General features: G+C 34.5%; 1 long non-coding RNA gene across 7 annotated transcripts in view; it reads right to left on the bottom strand.

Moving 5' to 3' along the window:
- Window positions 1-1,857: 1,857 nt before the first annotated feature.
- Window positions 1,858-20,683, bottom strand: part of LOC149910388 (uncharacterized) — a 176,551-nt gene continuing 157,725 nt past the window's right edge. For 3 of the 7 annotated variants that reach the window (XR_016457830.1, XR_016457831.1, XR_016457829.1), the window contains exons 3-4: window positions 3,469-3,535; window positions 1,858-2,169 (exon numbers count right to left, since the gene is read on the bottom strand). This is a non-coding gene — a long non-coding RNA (uncharacterized LOC149910388). Of the gene's footprint in view, window positions 2,192-3,468; window positions 3,536-18,072; window positions 18,187-20,683 lie in introns of all 7 variants that reach the window. The other 4 variants (XR_016457828.1, XR_016457824.1, XR_016457834.1 and 1 more) reach the window with 3 other exon arrangements.

The following is a 20,683-nucleotide window of genomic DNA, read 5'->3' as shown; positions in this document are numbered from 1 at the left end:
TATTATGTGATAATTTTTATTATAACTAAATATTGACAATATTATGATAAAAAGTAGAAGACAGATTGAATAATTGTCCTACGAGTACGGTACACTTATTCATTCATAAGCATTTACCTATTTAGCCATATCATCAAACTATGTAGTCTAGAGTCTAGACTCCCGCCTAATTGTACTACATTACTCATGTATCTCAAGCATACGTAGAAAGAAGTTAAGGGGGAAGATAGTAACATAAAATTAGGCATGAAAGCAAATGCCATAATTGTAGGCAATCAGCGCCCCCTCCCGATGATTTATAGCAAGTTACCGCACCGCTCCACGTCGCATTTACATCTTTTGAACATTTGCGTTATCTATCCGTTCTGAACAGATTCGGGGCTCAATGATGGTCATTATTCATTTTATATTGAACCTATAAAATTTATTGAACAAAATTCCGACGTAAATGTTCTTCGTAATTTTGTTGCATGAATGAACTTATGCAATTTCGTTACGACATAGTATATAGTTTATTTATTATTTTATTCTTTCTTTCATGAGTGACTTTAAATTCTTAAGATAAACTTTGTCCATTTTTATTTTATAATTAAATCTTCAACGTCTGCAGAGAAAATTATTTGCAATTTACACGAGCTCCATATTGTATCTAAATACTTGTATTTTGTTTTATTTTCAACATATACTCAAAAACAACGTTTTGTGGGTAAGTAGTTACGATAAGCACGTGTGAATGCACCAAAACGTGTTTGTAATAGCTAAAATAGTGCTCTAAATTCTTAAATTGCTTGTGGGACTGGAGTAGACGGTCCACTTAAAAAGAGCATTGTGGCTAATCTCCAGCGACACATGTACAAACAAAGTTTAATTGTGAGCGGTGCGGTGTTGCCGGCCCCGGGCAAAACCGATTACAGTCTTAGCAGCACGGCGAGCTCACCTTCGATCTGCAGCGCCTCCCTCCCCCCACATATTCAATTCCAATCAATCCGACACATACATATATATACATATATATATACATATATATATTATACATAGACGCTCCGAGTATGTTTTTATTGCGGACTCCATCGAATGACGGCCGCAAACATTGCATCCGCCTCCCTCGCTCGCTGGAAAAACCTTTTATTTTTAATTTCGATTTTGATTTTTCCGGGCGCACGGTGTCGTCCTAGTTTTATTTCGTTTCATTTCATAGCGCAGGGTGGGTGCGCGACAGATCGGAATTTCAGATATGTACAATTTAAAATCGTGTAAGTACGGTCAGCGTGCGGCGGGGACGATCAAGCGCGGGAAGCGCTTCTCTCCCGCTAGACTGACGCCTGTCGGTTTGTTTTCTTTGCTTTTTTACGAATTCTATTTTCATTTGATTGCATTTGAATTTCCGCCGCCAATATCCGCTAACTAAACACGATTAATGCGGAGCGGAGATGGACAGACGGGCGGACGGCGCTGGGGCCGTGACGCTCTCTAGTCGTTTTGTCGTTTTATATTAGAAGCCAGCTAATTTATTGCAAATTGCGCTACGGGAATCCTCTGCAATATTAAAGAAGTGACAATATTTTAAGCTTTATTCAATCAAGGAATCTAATAATACGCTCTGCGGGGATGAAAAAGAAAGAATTACGAATTATACCTAATTGGAAGCCATACTCAATGTTATTTATTTTGTAGTAGATATTATTTTATTTTCTAGCAAAAACATTTAAATATCTTAGCAAGGTTATTAAATGAGTCCAACAATTAAAGAAACACGAATCTGTTTGTTTAATATTTTTAATAAACTTCACAAAATATATTAACTTCTTAAAATACATATATATATCCTATAGGTAATTATTAACATACCTAATATACTGTACTACTGAAACATTTCGGAGCCTTGCTTATTAGTCGCCGTAACAGGTACCACCTCCACCTCTCAATTCGTCTTCCAAATTTTAGCAAACATAATGTGCAACAGCCTTATGATGACACATTATCACGTCGTTTGTTCAGTAAACAGCGTTGTAATGCGACGACAAGCCGGTATGAGATCGATCACGGCGGTCCGATATTGGCAAACTTCTCCGCGACACGGCCCTTGATTAAAAGTATGCAAATTTTATTACATCCCTCGGGGTGCCGGATGGGGACACACGTACCGATTGGGGTCAACTGAACTCGTATCTGTAATGTAATTAGTATCAATCTTGAATGTGTTTTATAAGCTGTTACTGCGATTATAACAATTGATGGAGCGTTCATAACAATTATCCTCCTAAGACCCAGATCGGAACTACCTAAGGTAGTCGTAAAAACCCACTGTACAAAATTATGCACAAATTAATTTATTGCTGTCAGACCCAGAGACGTAAAACGTCGTAATTTTGAAGCTATACCTTTTAGGGTTTCGAAAGTATTTTTACCGTAATACCAGGTGTCTATGGGACATTTTTGGTCACCTTCTGTAATTCTATCTTTTGTACAAAATTTTGTACAGTGGGTCTTAATGTAGCAGAGAAAATAATAAATCAAAATTACAAAAAATAAAGTTTATTATAGAAATTAAATAGAGAACAAAATTTTTCCATTTGAGATCTTTAGGCTTAACTTCTATTAAGGCAATATTAAATTACGCGTCCTTGACTTCTACTCCCACGACTTCCTTTTTCCGCGAGTGCTTATAATATTTCTTCCACGACTACAACCACGTGTCCAACGTAGACGAATTCGTGTTCTGCTGCGACTTGATCCTCCCAAAAAGGAGAATCATCATTGTCATCTTCAATAAGCGGCTGTTCATCTTCACTAGAAGAACTTGAAGATGAAGATTCCTCTCTTCCATCTGGCATGTACTGGTCATCTGTCTCATTATATTCAAAAGGGTCCTCTTCAGCTTCTGACTCATATTCTAATTCATTTAGACACTGAAGAATCTCATTTTCATTAGAATCTAAAATAAAAATAAAAATACTCTCTATGAAAAGCAGATACCTAACGTTTGATACTGAGAACCAATGTACAAAATATTGAACAAAATAATTGATGACTTTGTGAATCACCTTTATTCAATACAGCAACAAAAAATATTAATAGTGTGTAATATTTACACCTTATAGTATAAAATAACATTAACAGTGACGTGGGAAAACTAGTGATTATATAGATAAGTATTTTGAGATTAAACTTACTCTTAGCACGAGGGAGCGGCAGGTTTCGTCGTTCATCACAGCTAGTTTTGAAAATATACTTATTTTTTTGTTGGCAGCGTTGATAACATAGACAATACAAACTATTTAAGTAATTTTGACATGTGAAACTATTCGCGGGAAGATTTGAAAAAAACTACAGTTGTTAAAAGAATAAGTACAAAAAATTGTACACTGGGCGGTTACTACTATAAACTATATGACAGAGCTGGGTCAGATAGCACTATTTTATTTTGTACAAAATTTTGTACGCGGGGTCTTAGGAGGTTATATTTACCCGTACGTTGATGGGTCCTATGTGGAAATCTGAGAGCGGCTCGACTCGGCTAGAGGGACGAGTTTTCCTGTAACAAATTTTATATTTTAATATTTACGTCTTATTTCTTGCAAAATCCCATACAAGTTGTTTGCTTGAATGTGTATTTATTTTCATGTAAATTTATAATAATCTAAAATTCAAGCAAAGTTTAAAAAAAAAGATTTTATTATATATCTATACTTAAGTTACAAATATATGTATAATACTAGTGGTCCGCCGGCTTCGCCCGTGGTACCTACATGTTTAAACTATCCTACCTCTCAAGTTGGATCGAACTGCACATGGTGTGCGAATTTTATTATAATCGGTTAAGTGGTTTAGGAGTCCATTGAGGACAAACATTGTGACACGAGATTTATATATATGTATTAAGTTTTTTAATCACTTAAATTTGTATATGATGATGCCAATGACGATGATGTATGATAAATATATAGTACAAGTAAATAACGTCATACTCCTAAAATATTTTCAGAAAGTGCCTAACAAAATACATAAGTCAATAAAACATTTATTAGGAATCGGTACATAAAGGTATTAATGCACCCGGGCTTGTAATAAATAATTCGATACAACGTGTGGCGGAGTGGGGTTTTGTTTATGTCAAATTGTAATTTATCGGTTACTCGGCTCGACTAGGATATTACAGAGGGAGTTCCCTCCCTTCAGCCCACCACCTTGTGTTCGTTGAAAATTTTATATTACCGTATCGTCTGTTAAGTCATTCCGTTTTTTTCTTGTCCATGACCAGCCGGAGCGATCTTTTGATTAAATTAAGGGGATCAACAGGGAATTTTTAAACTGATTGATAGGTTGACAAAGCGTTTCATGAAACACAAGCAGAATTTATATTGGCTCTAAGTGATTGAGCGAATCCAAGTTTTAAATTTTTTTTCATCATCCCTTATGTATTAGAGTAAGGATATACAATATGTTGTTTTAAACGTTTTTGTGTATTGATCTTGTTTAATAAAATTTAAATTAATTAATAACTAATCATATGATAATACAATGAAGTCGGATTACGAGTGTTTATATAAAAGGTGTTCTATTCTAAGGTAAACATAAAGTCGCAAAAGCTTCAAATGACATCAAAATTAGCTACAAGTTAAAGTATATTTTGTTTGTAGCGATAAGCTACGTTAAGAATCTGTAGCTTTATTATTTACGAGTAGCCTCGTAGAGGGCTGTCATGGAAAACTGTCTCTCAGCAAAGTTAGCGAAGCTCGCGTCGTCGACAACTACGAACGGAATTTGTAGACTTAAACCAATTTGCCTTAACTTCACTAACAACTTATAATAGAGCAACTTTCCTGATTAATCTATTTTTGGGGTACCATCTCGAATATCCAATCTTCCGCTCCGACTTGATCCAGAGTCTCGACTGAGGCTGTGATTTATATATATTTAGCGAAACAATGTCGAATAGAAGAATGGATATAATCAATGATTGCAAGTTGAATAAAAATAAAAAGCCGGTGTCGAAGTTGTTTGATTGGCCGTTTCGCTGTTACTTTTTTACTTGTTGTGACCCACGGCCCACGGGCTGCTACTTCGCTTGATAAGCAGTAAATTGCTTTTCTTTCCATTTCTTAAATAACCGACCCACTGCCCGAACCCCCGCTCGCTGGACCTACCTCCTCGTTCGCATCGGCTATATTTTTTTGCTTTCCTTAAGAAAAGTTTAATTACAACCCTCTTTAAAAAGCTACGTAGCGTTATGTTCTAATTATTGCAAGGACAATAAAAATACGCAAACGAGTGTATTATAACAATTAGACGCTCCTCCTTGATATTTAAAAGGGAAATTTAAATGGAATTTTTATGTCCAGCAATTAAGGATAACGTCGACTTGCTAGACATTTTTGTAATTACAAAAATAAGATTCTTGAAATGTAGCGTGAAAAAGAAATTGGGCGAAATTGGCGCGACATACCGCGGATGCTACGGCCTGAGCGGCTGGGACACAAATATTTTTATTGTCAACAAACTAATTATGCAATAAACCACGTTTTGTTAAATTTATGCCGTCATACAGAAGTGCACTTTTAGGTAGGCAGTGTCATATCTAACTACTTTATCTATAATATAAATTTAATGAAGAGTATACGCTTTGATGAATACTTCTATAAAATATTTATTAGAACTAGAGATTAAACATTAAAGAGCTAATAATTCTAATTTAATATATCTTTACCGTAGCAAAGGCCCTTTAAATCGCCATAATAGCCATGGTGCGAGCAATTCACGTCGCTCAAAGAATAGCATAAAGTATGAACAAATGTGAGATTTTCGAAGTGGTATATGAAGACGGAGGTTGAGGAGCCCGAGGGAGCGGTGGATTTATCGCTGGCGGCTGACGAGCGGAGCCGCGCGCCTCCCGCCCTCCGCGCTGATTTACACCGCGCAATCTCGCAAAACTTACTTCACATTTAAATTTTCAAACTGTCTAAGCTCTTAACGTCGACCATATTATCTCATTCGATCGCCTATAAATTTTATGACTCGACTTGCCTTTGTCGCTTAGCTGACTTGAATTAATAGCCCGATGGGACAAAAATCGTTTCCTAAATATAATACATATTATAAACATGTACATTGTATATAATAGGTATGATGGATTAGACGACTTTCGGAGAATATATGTTATTTGTACCAAAAAACAAGAATATTTACAACACACTTCAAATTCCTGTATGATTACCAGAATATAATAACACGTGTAACACGTTTTTCGTAAGCGTTTCTGTAATGTCTCGCATAATAAAGAGTTACCTGCTACATTTTTACGTATTATAGTCCAAAAGTAACGGTCCGTTTTACATTTCGGCGCCGAAAATAAATCAGATACGTCCTACTATTTCTAATCTATTACTAACGGTGTCAGTTGGGATTTACAAAATGAACAAATTCTGCGCGCCTGTTATGAATATGTAATTGAAATTTGGAATTCTGTGAGTGCGAGACCGATGTTTGGTGCCGCAACTGTCAACTGCAAACATTGCTCCCGTTTACCATGAAACTTTATCACATTACGTTACACTTACTCGTGCATACTTACACTTGGTACTGCTTCACATTCCACGCGACAACCCGCTTTGATTAAATCTATTTTGCAATCTTGGTACGGAGGCCATCGGCGCAACCCTCTTATAATTTAGTTTGAAACTTTTTAATTAGCTTTATATTTGTGTTTGCAGATTGAGACTTTGCTCCGCAGTCTATCATTTGTTTGACTGAGGTTGAAAAGTTATGTGATAATTAATGCAGTAATGGAATAATTAATAAATTACATTGAAAAGGAGGTAGGTGCTTTGTTTTTTGCATTACGTCTTACATTACAAAAGTACCCCTGAAATTAAAAATGCAAATTACGTTTTTATGTTTATATAAAGGTATGGAAAAGTATTCACATTAGTAGCAATAATTAGTTGCAATGTATTTCAATAACCATAAAAATATTAATTGTATGTATAAGTAAACTTTCTCCTATCTACAATTTTTTACTAGTGTATACATGAGTAAAATCAATAATTAATTAATGATTATTTCCCACGTAGTTACTGAAGAAAGGCGTAGTAGGATTATCAGGATCCACTGGAAAATTACTTAAGGCGCAATGTTTTGTAACTATGATTAATTTAAGAACTTTTTCGTTGGGAAGATAGGACATATTCTACATTAATTTTTTTTTCCAATAAAAATGATTTTCTTTAAAAAGCTTTACAGAAATTAAGCTCGACGGAAGAATGGGCAATACAATAATACCTTCAGGTTTTTGTACCTACCTAGAAAATACCATTAGTTATAATATCGCAGTATACCTATTCCTGATTACATACATAGGTGTGTAGGTAACACATGATATAGTTATATTATCTGTGACTTGATATTATTTTAAATTTATTATCTATCTGTATTGTTAATAATTATTATAATGCAATCTTGCAATTTGTAGAGTTAGATGTATTATGCCCACAGGAGTTTGGTTTTTAAATTCATAGAGATAACAATTATTATAACGTACTCTTATGTTTCAATAATTGGCAGAAAACTCGAAACATTATACAGGATGTTTCTGTGACTTGGACCCTGTAAAGAAATTTACGTAAACGTTATACTATATGCTCTGACTATTGTGGTTACCGTTGCGCGGCTCTACGGAAACATGACTTGAATTTCATCAGGCCAAACTAAATTTTATCGGTCGACAAATATACCTGTCCGCTTGTTACAGAACCTAAATGCAATTTAAGACGTTCTACGTAAATATTGGAATACGTCTTGTACGTTTCCACAAACATCTAATTAGATTTAGGCGTGGACTAAATTCATACTGAATAGTAATGAATCTTCATGAATATGCACACTCTTGATTAGCCTGCTATATTAGTTTCCAGTTAGCAATATTACGCTTGCTTGTTTTGTATAAACGATGCTCGGGTTGAGTCATGTTAATTCCGGGTGGTTGTATCGACTATAAAATAATATGCTGAATAATACATTATTTCCGTATATTCTAATTGGTATCAATTGGTATGTTTTTCTAAACAGTTCTGTATTTTGAAATGAATGTCGAATTAAGATATTATAATATGTATATAGGTTTGCATGTACTATATTCAATTATTGTTACTCATGTATACCAATAGACACAAAATGACGCGGGTAAACAGTTATTTTTACCTGTGTCTATTTTTCGATTTTTTTTTTAAAGACTGCAACATGTTTCATGCTAGTATAGAATAATCCTTGATTTCAGTATGATAATTGACTGTCATTTTCATTCCACACGGGTTTTCGTTGATGTGTAAAGTAAACACGGATTTATTACTACAGTAAGGGGTTGGTCATACGTTTGGTATGTGCACAGTTAGATGATACTGGGGGATGTATCATATTGTGCACTCATCATGCACGGTCGCGCCTGTTGGCTTAGCGAACGTCGCGGCAAATACAACTCACTGTTTAAATAGATACGTCGACAGATGTATCATATCGTTAATTAATAACTGTGTGTGCCATTCCGAAACTTAATTATGTATCAGATTGGATATGTGGCACTTATTTATTAATAAATTAAACATGCGCTATGTCTTTGATGTAATTTGGACGTATATTTTAGTGTTTCACGTAGTGAGATGTTTCTGTATGCCTTTGTTTATGTTGTACACTTATGTGTGGGATCTCGGATTGACATACGCTAATACTCTTTATCTTCTGCTAACTTATAAGATTCATCGTTACATCCGTTTGTTCTCTCTTTTAATTTTATAATGCTCTACTTCTTACATGACACACAAATCTTCTTAAATGTCTGGTCTGAAAGAAACAGCTGTGAATGGTACACAATATCTTCAGGCACTTCTAAAAGCATCATGGATCCTTGCAATTATTTTTTTAGAATCTACACACGCATTATAGCAGTAATCTGTGCAGTAAGATGCTACATGAACCATGTATGTTTGTGTACGAGTTGCTGTTATATCTTAAGCCTTTTTCTATTTTCATTATACAAGTAGGTACCAATAATGAATGTTCGCTCAGGGCATGTCGGGCAAAACGTTAACTTAATGAGTACACAGTATAACCCAAATAAGTATTGGATGAAATTAATCGAAGTCAGGATTACGGCAGCTTGCGAGGCTTTAATCTGCTCCGAAGTTATCAGGGCGCGGACTTGTTATCTGTTTAATGTCTGGTAAACAACGGGATCAAGGGATAAGGAGCGTCCTTTCATACGGAGCTGGCCCTCCGGCAGCAGGATTAGTGACTTGGAGGAAGATTGCTCGCGTCTCACATATTACCACAGATGGACGAATTTAGTATGTACGTGTAATGGGAATATTAGATTTGTGCGGGTATGTACGTAATGGCTATTCGGTTATTTACGGTTGGCGTTTTATCTAACGAAGTGTATTAAAGATAGAGACTGGATTATGTACTAATTGTACGTTCATCATAAACTTTCGCTTTGTGTTCAGTTTCATTTAACTTTTGGTGATTCATGTTTCATAGAATAATTAAAGATTTCAATTAAATTTAAGAGTCTTATTAAGATGCAAACGCTGGAAGTGTCTTGACGTGACTTAATTTTGTAAAAAATATAAAATGTCTTCACGTCTAGCCTTTTAAAATTTTATTTAAAACTAGCCGTCCGCCCCGGCTTCGCCCGTGGTACATGTTTACGTTTTCTCTACATAAAAACCATCCTCGTACTTCAAGGAATATAATAAAAAAAGAATTATCGAAATCGGTTCAGCCGTTCTCGAGTTATGCGCTTACCAACACATTTTGCGATTCATTTTTATATACAGTAGAACCTCGATAAGTTAAAGTCCAAGGGAAACACAAAATATTTTAAGTTATAGAGGTTTTAAGTTATCAAGGGTCTATCCATTTTTCACTTCTTCTATAGCTTTTATTTTATCAGCGTAGGTGAGGGTTGTTAGTTTTCGTTTTGGACTCATTTTAAGCCCGTTTTATCACACAGTAAGTAAAGCGATGTTTCCAGGACAACGATCAAAAACTTATGATGCAAGTAAGTCGTTGTCATAAAGCTAACCGCCGCAAAGCTTTGAAGAATTTCGATAAAGCAAACAATAAGTAATGTATTGTTTACGTTAACAATACTTAGTAACACGTGCAAGCAATAAATACCGAAACCTTTTGTTTTGACACTCTTTCAAAATGACTCATTGACAAACAATTTTATGTTATAGAGGTTGTGGAAACATTTCTTTGAGTTACTGAGGGCCAATACAGAGATTATTTGTTTAAGTTATAGAGGTTGCGTATTTTAAGTTAAAGAGGTTTTGGGCTCTGATGGGAAGGGAACATATTATTTTTTTAAGTTACAGAGGTTTTTATGTTACCGAGGTTTAAGTTATCGAGGTTCTACTGTATAAGATTCGCAATTTACAGAATTATTTAAAAAGTACGCACTAAGTGTATAATGGAATATCGAAAAAACCCATTGTTATCATGAAAATATAATATAAACTTACGAAGTTATTACTCAAACTTTAAACAGAAGCCCTTTCATTAATAATTAACAAACTATTTATGCAAGTTGGTCGGTTAGTTAGTACAATCGCTATTAGAGGTTAGTGATTGATAAAATTAGATATTCAAACGAGCGTGGGTCCCGGGGCACCTCAAGAGGGCCACCGCGTAATCGTCATCTAACTAGCGAGCTCGTAATTGTCCACGATCGGCAGTTGAACGCGCCGCGCGACTCAATCGGTGTCGACTTAAGACTATGTAAATTCAATTTCGTGCCCAAGCAACCCCACACATAAGGCCCACAGAACATATTATTGCTGGATTTATCTTTATTGCAGCTCTGGAACACTCCAACTAACTTCGACTGTCGAACTTACGCCATTAGTGAAGACACCGAGATACAGAATTGTTTCGGTAGGGACAGAGTTGTAAGTCTTATTGCTTTTAGTATCGGCGTAGGGCTACATCGTTTAATCTAAGGTGTAACATTCGAAATAACTATCGAAAAGTTAGCTACTATTTTGCCATAACAATCTTTGATTAAATCAAATAATGTTAGTAGTCTGTCATCTGTATAATGTGCGGTATTGGTCTTGCATTCAGAAATTTTACTTTATGTGAGGTGACATAACAATTCAATCATAGCACTCCAACTAAATTGCTTATAAGTTTTTTGAAAGCATAATTCATATGAACATACCTGCCCATCCGGCTTACATACTTGAATTGAGCACTTCTAATACCAGTCAAAGCTTTTAATTTCGCTGTCTAAAGTGCATGCATAAAAAACAGGATGTTTTCGGCGATGACAATATTGTCAACACAGAATTCAATTTACAATAAATAGCGGAACACAAAGTCTGCGAGTATACGTTGAGTATTCTTGTTATGACATAATACGCGCAATAGCAAACCATAATACCGGACCGTCACAAAAAGACATCACTGCCGGTTTAACAAAAGCATGCGTCACCAGTTAATCCACCCGTAAAATGTCCCAAGATGATTACAAAAAAGTAGCCGACAAAAGTGTTGTTGTATGAACGTAAAATGAATTTTAATAAACATTGAACAATCGAGATGGTTGTAGATATTTTGGGAAGATTCAGATAGTGAATAGGAGATAAGCTGGCAAAAGGTTTGCAGGCACCGCGTATGTTTGATGTCGCCTCTTGTCGCCGGAGCGTGAACGGTTTAAGAGCAAAATTGCACGAACGCTAGTGGCATCTGTTAACTGAGCACTCCATACAAATAGATAGTTTTAATTTCGCAGATGGAACGCTTTAATAAAAAATGCACTCAATAACACTAGATATGTGATCTCGGGAATGGCTTCTATTTTGATTGGTTTATAACTTTTGGTTTTACTTTTATTAATGAGTATGTTTGTTTTAAGTGCTTTATCGTTTTGAGCACACCCTAAATTATAAACATTATCATTTAGTTTGAGTTAATCTGCATGCTTGTGTGTGAATGTTACCTATGATGAGTGATCAAAGATTTTTATTGAAGAATATTATTTATTTATTATTTATTTAATATTATAAATAAAACGGTATTACACAGAATTTTTTTTGGACCTAATTCCCATATTTTATTATTAAAAAAGTAATACATAAAGGTTATTAAGCATTCATTTTGGATTGAAGGACAACAAAAATATTATAATCAACAGTATTTGGCAATTCCAACATTGAAATCAATTGCGTTAAATTTCACGGAAATCATGCCATTATACGAAATGGTATTAAAAGATAAGTATTAAACGCTTCTATTTAACTTTTCTCTTGAGTATAAATTCAGAGAGCATATTGAAATGTTTATAATTAAATTACATAAAGACGAAGAAAATTAATTTCAGAGTACGGAGTGGTGAGGCTCGCGCCGACAAAAGCGGAAGCTGTGCTCAAAGGAGGCGCTGCCGTCGTCTCGCGAATTTAATTTCCTAGATGTTTTTGGAAATTGTCGGGGAGTTGAATAATCACGTTATAACTTAACAGTATTAAATTTTATACGTTAAAGTGTTAATATTTCATTTCCAAGTTTAATTCAATTAATTCCGGAGTCGGGCTGCTATTAAGAGGTAGAGCGTTTTAAGATACGTCTTCGGATATTGCTTTCGGAGTTGTATCTAGAGTTAGGTTTATTTATTGTGAGTAGGTATAGTTTAATAAAAGTTGAATAGTTTAGTAAGAGAACCTTTGTTGTAATACAAACGTATTTTACAAAGTTTTTCTAATATTTAAAAAAGTGTTTATAAATAATATTGATGAATACGCTAACGTATGAATAGTAACAAGTTAACAACATACCTATTACCTACCTACCTAGTTTTATACGGAATAACAAATGGCAACATCTTCAGACTTATCGAAAGTGCCTCACCCTATGTAAGCATACAATCTTAAAGGCAGCGCTTGCCAGCGACGAAACAAATTGATGTACCCAAATAATTATTAATGCCTCACGAAATTTAATTGGAAAAGTTGAATTTGTATCGCGCTCACGGCGTAGGTGAGCGATTTGAGTCGCGCAGTGCCACTGCGACTGTTTACGAGATAATTAATCTCAAAGTATTTACGGCTTTAATCGAGGCACTCCTGATGGGGAGCGAATAACTCTCGTATGTAATAACCTTACCTACACTCTACAGCCTCAATACATTTTCATTTTACGAGTTCAATTCGTTAGCTATTCGTGTTTGTGTGACTTATTTAGCGAATGAGAGAAGATTTTTTTAGCGTAATTTTTTAAATAGTTCATTATTGTTTGTAGGTATATGTTGACGATAATGTTACAACTTACATGATATAAAATTTAGTATCTAAACTACATTATATTTAAAACATTTCTACTTTAGGTGTGTGTAATTACAGTCTACACATAACACATAACACGGTATACATTTATTAACTTACAGTTAGGTAATTGCAAATTATAAACGAAAAAGCATTTCATCGTAGTTATCGTCTATTGACCTTTACAATAGAAGCGTCTGATTAGTTGTTGATAATATTTGCGGATCAGTAACTTTTTGTTTGCCTATAAAGTTATAATACAAAAATCATTTATTATGGAGGTACAACTAAACACACGTAATATTACCATTTTCAAATGAAAGTATGTATGTGTTTAATATGTTTCAATATTCGGCTTATTAATTATAAGCAGTATCCTATACTTACCGATTTTGTAACTTATATTAAAACAATTCATTATAATTTTTAATGATGTACACACATTAAGAAAAAATGATTAATTTTAAAATATCATAGAGTCGTAATGAGTTATTATAGAGCCAGTATGAGATAAGTTGGCCTGTCATACTTTAAAGATTACCAAATAAATAAGGCACCTACCGTTTTTTATATATATATATCTAACATTAATTTAATTTAAATACTTTATAATTTATTGTATTTATATTTATTATAATAGGTACGTAATATGTAAAAGTTAAAGCTTTTTCCTATTTGAATTTCAAAAGTCAACGATACTTCTCCTATGAATTGTAGATTATAATAATCCAATGTAATTAATTTAATTTTGGTAGCAAATACAAAAAAATTAAATGCCTAACAGTTTGGGTTATTTTATTACATGGTTAATAATTTTGTTCTATTTGCCAACAGATGGCGCTAGGTGTAGCTATCTATACCGCGTTTTCATTTGTAGTTCCGTCGTTTGCCACGGTTACTGCAGCGCCAAAGAAAGTTCCTTTTTGTTTAAAATCATTCAAATAAAACAGTTTGAAAAATAATTAACTTGGTACGCTTTTTGTTATTTTATTTTACTTATATTTTAACAGTATAATAATGAGATAGGCGCAATACTATGAAAAACTTAAATAGCTTTGTAATAATTTATTAATGAAAAAATCTAATCATCTTTATCTTTACTTAAAATGTTAAATTGCGCTTTTGATAAGTTATAATTATATTGATAGATAATATATCCAAATATTTACCGAAACATTTGGCGATATTTCTCGTGAATAAATTAATCGTAATATTTTCTTCGCATCATTTCTAATTTCCCGTACGCACCTCACGGGCCGTTTAAGCTAATTAACAATAGATTGGATCCGACTGCAACAACAATGAAACACGAAGAATAAATGTCAATTTCACAAACGACGAGGAGGGTTCGGTTTTAAATCGAATTCCGTTTAATAATAGTACCGTGTTAGAGTTGAATGCACTCTTAATAGTTCGATAGTTTATTGTATTGTAACTACACATTGCAATGCTTCATAATATTGGAATGCTTTCTCCATTACAAACAAGACTAAGGGTGCACTCACACACATCAGTCACCGTCACGGCACGTCACCGGACAGGATTAAAAAAAAATATGTATCAATAGTTCTAGTATGACTCTGTTCCCACACGACAGTCGCCGGCACGAAGTCTATCAGTGACGTCACCGGTCAGGCACGTCAAATAATCTTTCCATACATGTATCATACTTTTATCCCCACTCACCCGGTGCCGTCACGTTTCAGTTCAGTCAGCGTCGTGCTACCGTCAATAATTGCTACATGTTCTCTAGCGTGACACACGTCTAATCACTGACTAACCTGATGTATGTGTTCAATGATTCAGTCAAACCGGCGACGTGACTGACGGACAACATGACGGTGACTGGTGTTTGTGGATACGTACACAAACCGTCACCGATCAGTCATCGGTGACTTGACGGTGACTGATGTGTGTGAGTGCACCCTAAATGGTTTTCTTTGGTGTAACTGTAAATCTTATCTGCATGAGCAACATAATAACAAAATAATTATTTGTGATGATTTTTTTCTCACATTATTATCGTTATATAGAAGATACCTTATTGTTTACATAAATAATTAAATATTAAATATTATTGGCACAACAACACTATAGAAAACCTTGTATAGACGATGTTATTTTTAAAGTCGTTAAGTTAATTAACATTAAACAATTGTCCCCAAAGAAAATAAACATGAAAAGAGTTGTGGAGATAGATAGCCATTTAAAAAGCTTCTAACCACAAAATAAACCTTCGCTACTTAACTTCCGAATAGAATCGGATGAGATCCCTTCATCGTGGCTGCGATTAGAATCTGTTCAGTGAATTCGTTCGTTTAAAACATAAAATCAGTTAAGTCAGTTAAAATTTACCTGTTTTTGTTGTTTTGCTTTCACAGTCTGCAAAAAGAGGTCTCAACTTATGGGTGTAATAAAAGCCTATTTATGACTTGCGATTAAGGTTGCCATGTCTTTCATTTTCCATAATATTATGTATATTATTGAAAGTAACATTAATTTATGATATTGCCATAATGATTTTAATGTAAAAGTTCATACCGTTATGTCATGGCATAGGCATGACATATTTTCAGAAATGTTGTTCTTAAATTCAGGTAATAATTGAATAGAAGTAACAAATAACGATGTGTCATGTCGCCTAGTCTTTGACGAATAAAAATAATCTCATACGGCGACTTATAAATAGGCTTCAATTTAACTTAACGTGGAGAACGAGAATAATTATAAGGGTGGGTGGTGTGTACGAGTCTCGAGTATGAGGAACGAGTGACCCTCTCCCTGCTGACCACTGCCCCCCGTTGCTTGGCAACCGGCGGCCACCTAATCATCATAAACAGATAACCCGCCATCTTACGACATACCATCAGGTGTAAGACGTATTAGATTATCATATCATGGAGCACCATAATTCAAAAAGCTCATAGTTATACGGATGACTTTTTTTTTAAATGTAAAAATTGGTTTCGAAATCGGATGGTGATGTAAAGAGGAGAATGACATTATAACGTGAATGAAGATTACATTCGAATAAACTATATTCTATAGAAGTTCAGGTGAAAGTTGAAAGATAGGACAAAATATTATCCTTTAATAGGTCCGTAACCTAAAAAATGATTTCCCTATTCACAGCGTTTTAGCAAATGTTGAATTAAATCTTTTATTATTTTCTTAACTTAGAAAGCTTGTACTTTACTTGGCAACTATTTAGTTCTTAAAAGTGATTAAATACTTAAATAGCTAACTGTAGCTTTACATTTCGTTTCCAAAGCACTCAACGCTGAAATGCAAATGGTGAATGTATGTCAATCAATATTTCTTACAAGCATTTCGAATAAACCAACGCATTTTGGATATACGGTAATCCTTTCTCCTGAGCGTTTAACCCTCCATTTAAAGTCTAAGCTGCTTGAATTTTTAATAAATTTCAAAGAGATGTCAATCGAGTGTTTTATTTTGCATAGGGCTTAACGGCAAGGGGTGCGCGAGTACATTTCGCTGTACGTCATTTGTTTGTTTCCAACACCCCGTCTCGTCCTGCACCGCCATTGCACTTATTGTTGACAGAATATCAAATGACACTATAATTGTTTACATATTGTTCTAAGCTGCAAGCCACTATTGCACAATTGATAAAACCCTAAAATACTACGATAACAAATTTATCATGAGGAATAGATTTTTTTATGTTTCTGTCATATTATATTCGAAACGCAATTACCTATTGTTAATTTAATATACCTAGTTGAATACAAAAATGTCATCATCCATTGTTTAATAAGGTACCTACCTATTTTATTATTTAATCACACAGAATCTTATCTTATCTCCGTTTAACTTATTTTGAATTTAAATATTTTCTAAAAACTAATATATATATTGATTAAGTATCGTTGCACGTGCACTCAATGAAGGAGGAATAAAATTGAATTAAATGAAGGAGACTACGATTTTAAACTGTAATTGTCGAGTAAAGCCAGCAGACCATATCATTTTCTTCGTACAAAGGGCATCGGGCAGTTTAAAGCTTAAAAAGGGTAATAGATGCAAGGCTTGTAGGCCATTGTCTTAAGGTAATCGGTTCCGTGAGAGTAGAGTCCAGCGATCGATCGGACACTTTCAATTTGTATGCCGACCGTACCCTGGCCACCCCACACGCTCCCACGCCACTTTTACGATTACCTAATTATTATTTTACCTCAACTAACACATGTTTGACTGTTAACTTTCATGTCGTGACTCCATTATGAAGTTGATTAGATTTTATTTTCACTATACCCTTCGACAATGACACCGATTTGCATATAACATTGTATCTATTATTTTTATGTAGTTGGTTGTATTTGCTGTATCGTTCATAACTCGTTTAACTTTATCAATATGAATAAAGTTAAACGAGCTATTAATGTATTAATTACATTTTTTGCTAGATGAATTTTGACCAAATTCATATTTGGTCTCAATTCATGTTTATGAATGGTATGTACATTGTAACATGATATGAATGTTACATCTCTTACTTTATATTTTTTAATTCCTACTCCTGTATTATGTTTGTGTGTATAACATTAAACAATTTGTTACATTAGTATTATAATTGTATTTTAAAATTCATAAGCTAACCGATCGAAATAGGGATAACAAGATAGCAATCTAATAAGCCTGTGTTTCCTATAAAAAGTGACTGTTTGAGATGAATGAACCAATGTTTATGAAATGTATGAAGCAGAGGGTACACGGAGCACGCTTTGCCACCTACCTATTCAGGATGCGGCGATTATGGCTCGGGTCTAATGATCGCGTCCTCCTTTGGCAGTACATTGATGGACGGCTTTTTGTCATTTTTCTTGCAAACCGCCGAGAACGGGACGGGCTAACGGAGAACACAGGAAATTTTCATCATGAATCATTGTAGGTTATTAAATGTATTCATAATTTAAAATTGTAGTAAATAGAAAATAAAGTATTGATTTGTGAGCCATGCAGTTGGGAATACTATCTATGAAAACACTCGTTCTCTACAATATTTCATTATAATAAGAAGAAAACATAACATATGAATTATCATTTTATGTCATGTTGCTATATTGTTAAATGAGAAAATGTATTTTGTATAAAATACAAAGATTACGTTCGAAACATTATCATAAATATTTGAAAAACAAATATTCAGATTCAAAATTAACGATCCTATTAACGGCAAAAGTGGCAAAAAATAATTAACATAATTCGGTTTCAGTGGAGATGATTGTTAATTTGTGGTCATTGCTTTGCACTTTATTGAAAATTCATTGACAAATATTTAAACATTGTCCGCGCAAAATTAAATTACTTCCATAAAATTGTACTTATTTATGCTCGCATAAATAAGATTAATGTATGTATTGCGAGAATCACATTAGTGACATTAAAATCCTCGATGCATTCGTTAGTAGCGGCTGTGTAAGGCAAAATATGTGCACCGACTTGCTTTTGCTATTCGCTCCGTATGATTTTCAGAAATGGCTGTGGCATATAGGCAGTAAGGATACAATATTTTTATGCTGTGCGTTTTTCCTTCGCGGTTGTTTTTACGATCATTACCGTGTCTATAGTAGGAAAATCGTTCGAGATGCTACATTCTAATGACGGCAGGCGAGCCCGCGCGTGCGCCGCTACTCAGCGGGCCGCAGCCTGCAGGGCTACGTTACTCTACATTTTGTTATTATTAGATATATTTATAACTATCTGTTCCCCGCGTTTTTTCCCAGGGATAAAGTCGCAGGTAATCACTTTCATAAACCGTTTAAACTATTTACATTAATTAAAAAAAAAAAAAATTTTCAAAAGGAGTCTACGCTGCTCTACCATCTTCTACTGTCAAGTTCAAATCGGCCAGTGATTTCTAGCCTTGAAGTTCACTGTGCTTAAATATAGCTTTAATTTTAGCAGTTTAAATATGTTTACAAAAATACAAATAAGTATTAAATCTTTAATCTATTAAGCATATAATTTATTAAATTAATTAACTTGTTGCAGCCCTAGAAACCTTTCACTACACGGTATAAGCTGTTCTTATCTACATATTATTAAAGGGCCAAACATGATCGCTATAAGTAGCTGTTTATGTTTTTATAATATTCAATTTTCCTTTTATTGGTGTGGTTTGAAAACGTGTTTTAATTGGACTTGACAGGATGGTTTTTTGATATCATGCCTACGTAGAGCGTTCATCGATGGATATCATATTATTGCAGTAATATCAACATAATTTTATAATTGGCTTCCTCTCACAATTTTATTTCAATAATTTCGCTACATATTTTAAGGACTTGTAAAATAAGCAAGTAAATCACAAATGTAATTGATTGAATTTACATTTAGGTTATTTACCTATTATAAAATTATTATGCAGTGATGCTAGTAAGTTGAAAAAGATCTTGAAAGATTCTTAAGTAGGTATGACCGTATGAATGTCGATTTTAACAAAAATTTCAAGTAGGTAAAGAAGTCACATACTAAATTTTATAAATGCAGCCATTGAGATACGATAACTACTGTTAAGAACATTCCGAGTCATTACACAGTAGATATCATTTTGTTTATTGCCATGAAAGGTACGTCGTAAAAAAGGTAAGTGAGCGGGAGCGTTTAGCGCGCTAATTTGAAGGAGTCGGGTGTAGTGTCGGTGTACGATGGCATCTTCACGGCTTACAATACTAAACAAATGTGTTGCGCGGACGCAATTACAGCATGCGGCGGCTCGGTCGGCGCGGCGAGCGGCGACGTCACGGCCGCGCATCGCGCGCACATCACGCTCCCGGCCCGGACTTATGCTAATAGCCCCTGCGCCGCGTAAATTGGAGTGAGCTTACTGCAAAACAAAATGCGTCCGCCTCTTTATCTTATTACTCCAGTATTGGCCGCGAGCTATGAAACTTAAGCCTCACCTCTCCTCTTCATTCATAGCTTCTATACTATTGTCTTATAGCATATTTTCACTTGGCTCACACCTACGAACCCATTGGAACTAGCAGATTGGCAGACCGAATGAAATTCAAATACAAAAACTAGCACGGGAACGAACGTGAAACCGATTAAAAGACCACATCACGATTTTGTATGCACTTTGCACTTATTTGATCTCATGTGCGAGGTAAAATACAGGATACTTTATATTCTGTTAAGAGATTATTCCGATGTGCTCTGTAATTATTGAGGTGATTAGGTCCGGTTGGTTTTCTCATTAGGTTGCTTAAATAAAAAGAGTGAGAAGATAAATAAATACGCAAATAGGTAGCCGATTAATAAGACGGTTTTAAAGTAGGTGCACGATAAATACAGTGGAACGAAGAGCAACTTTTTCATTGCTCCATGTCGAAGTAGCGAGA

Source organism: Colias eurytheme, chromosome 2 (genome assembly GCF_061535395.1).
Source record: "Colias eurytheme isolate Ceu_HAF_F1 chromosome 2, ilColEury1 Martin Lab GWU primary, whole genome shotgun sequence".
In the NCBI taxonomy this organism is placed as follows: domain Eukaryota; kingdom Metazoa; phylum Arthropoda; class Insecta; order Lepidoptera; family Pieridae; genus Colias; species Colias eurytheme.
Note: the sequence above shows the minus strand (reverse complement) of the source record. Positions and strands in the feature narration are given on the sequence as shown.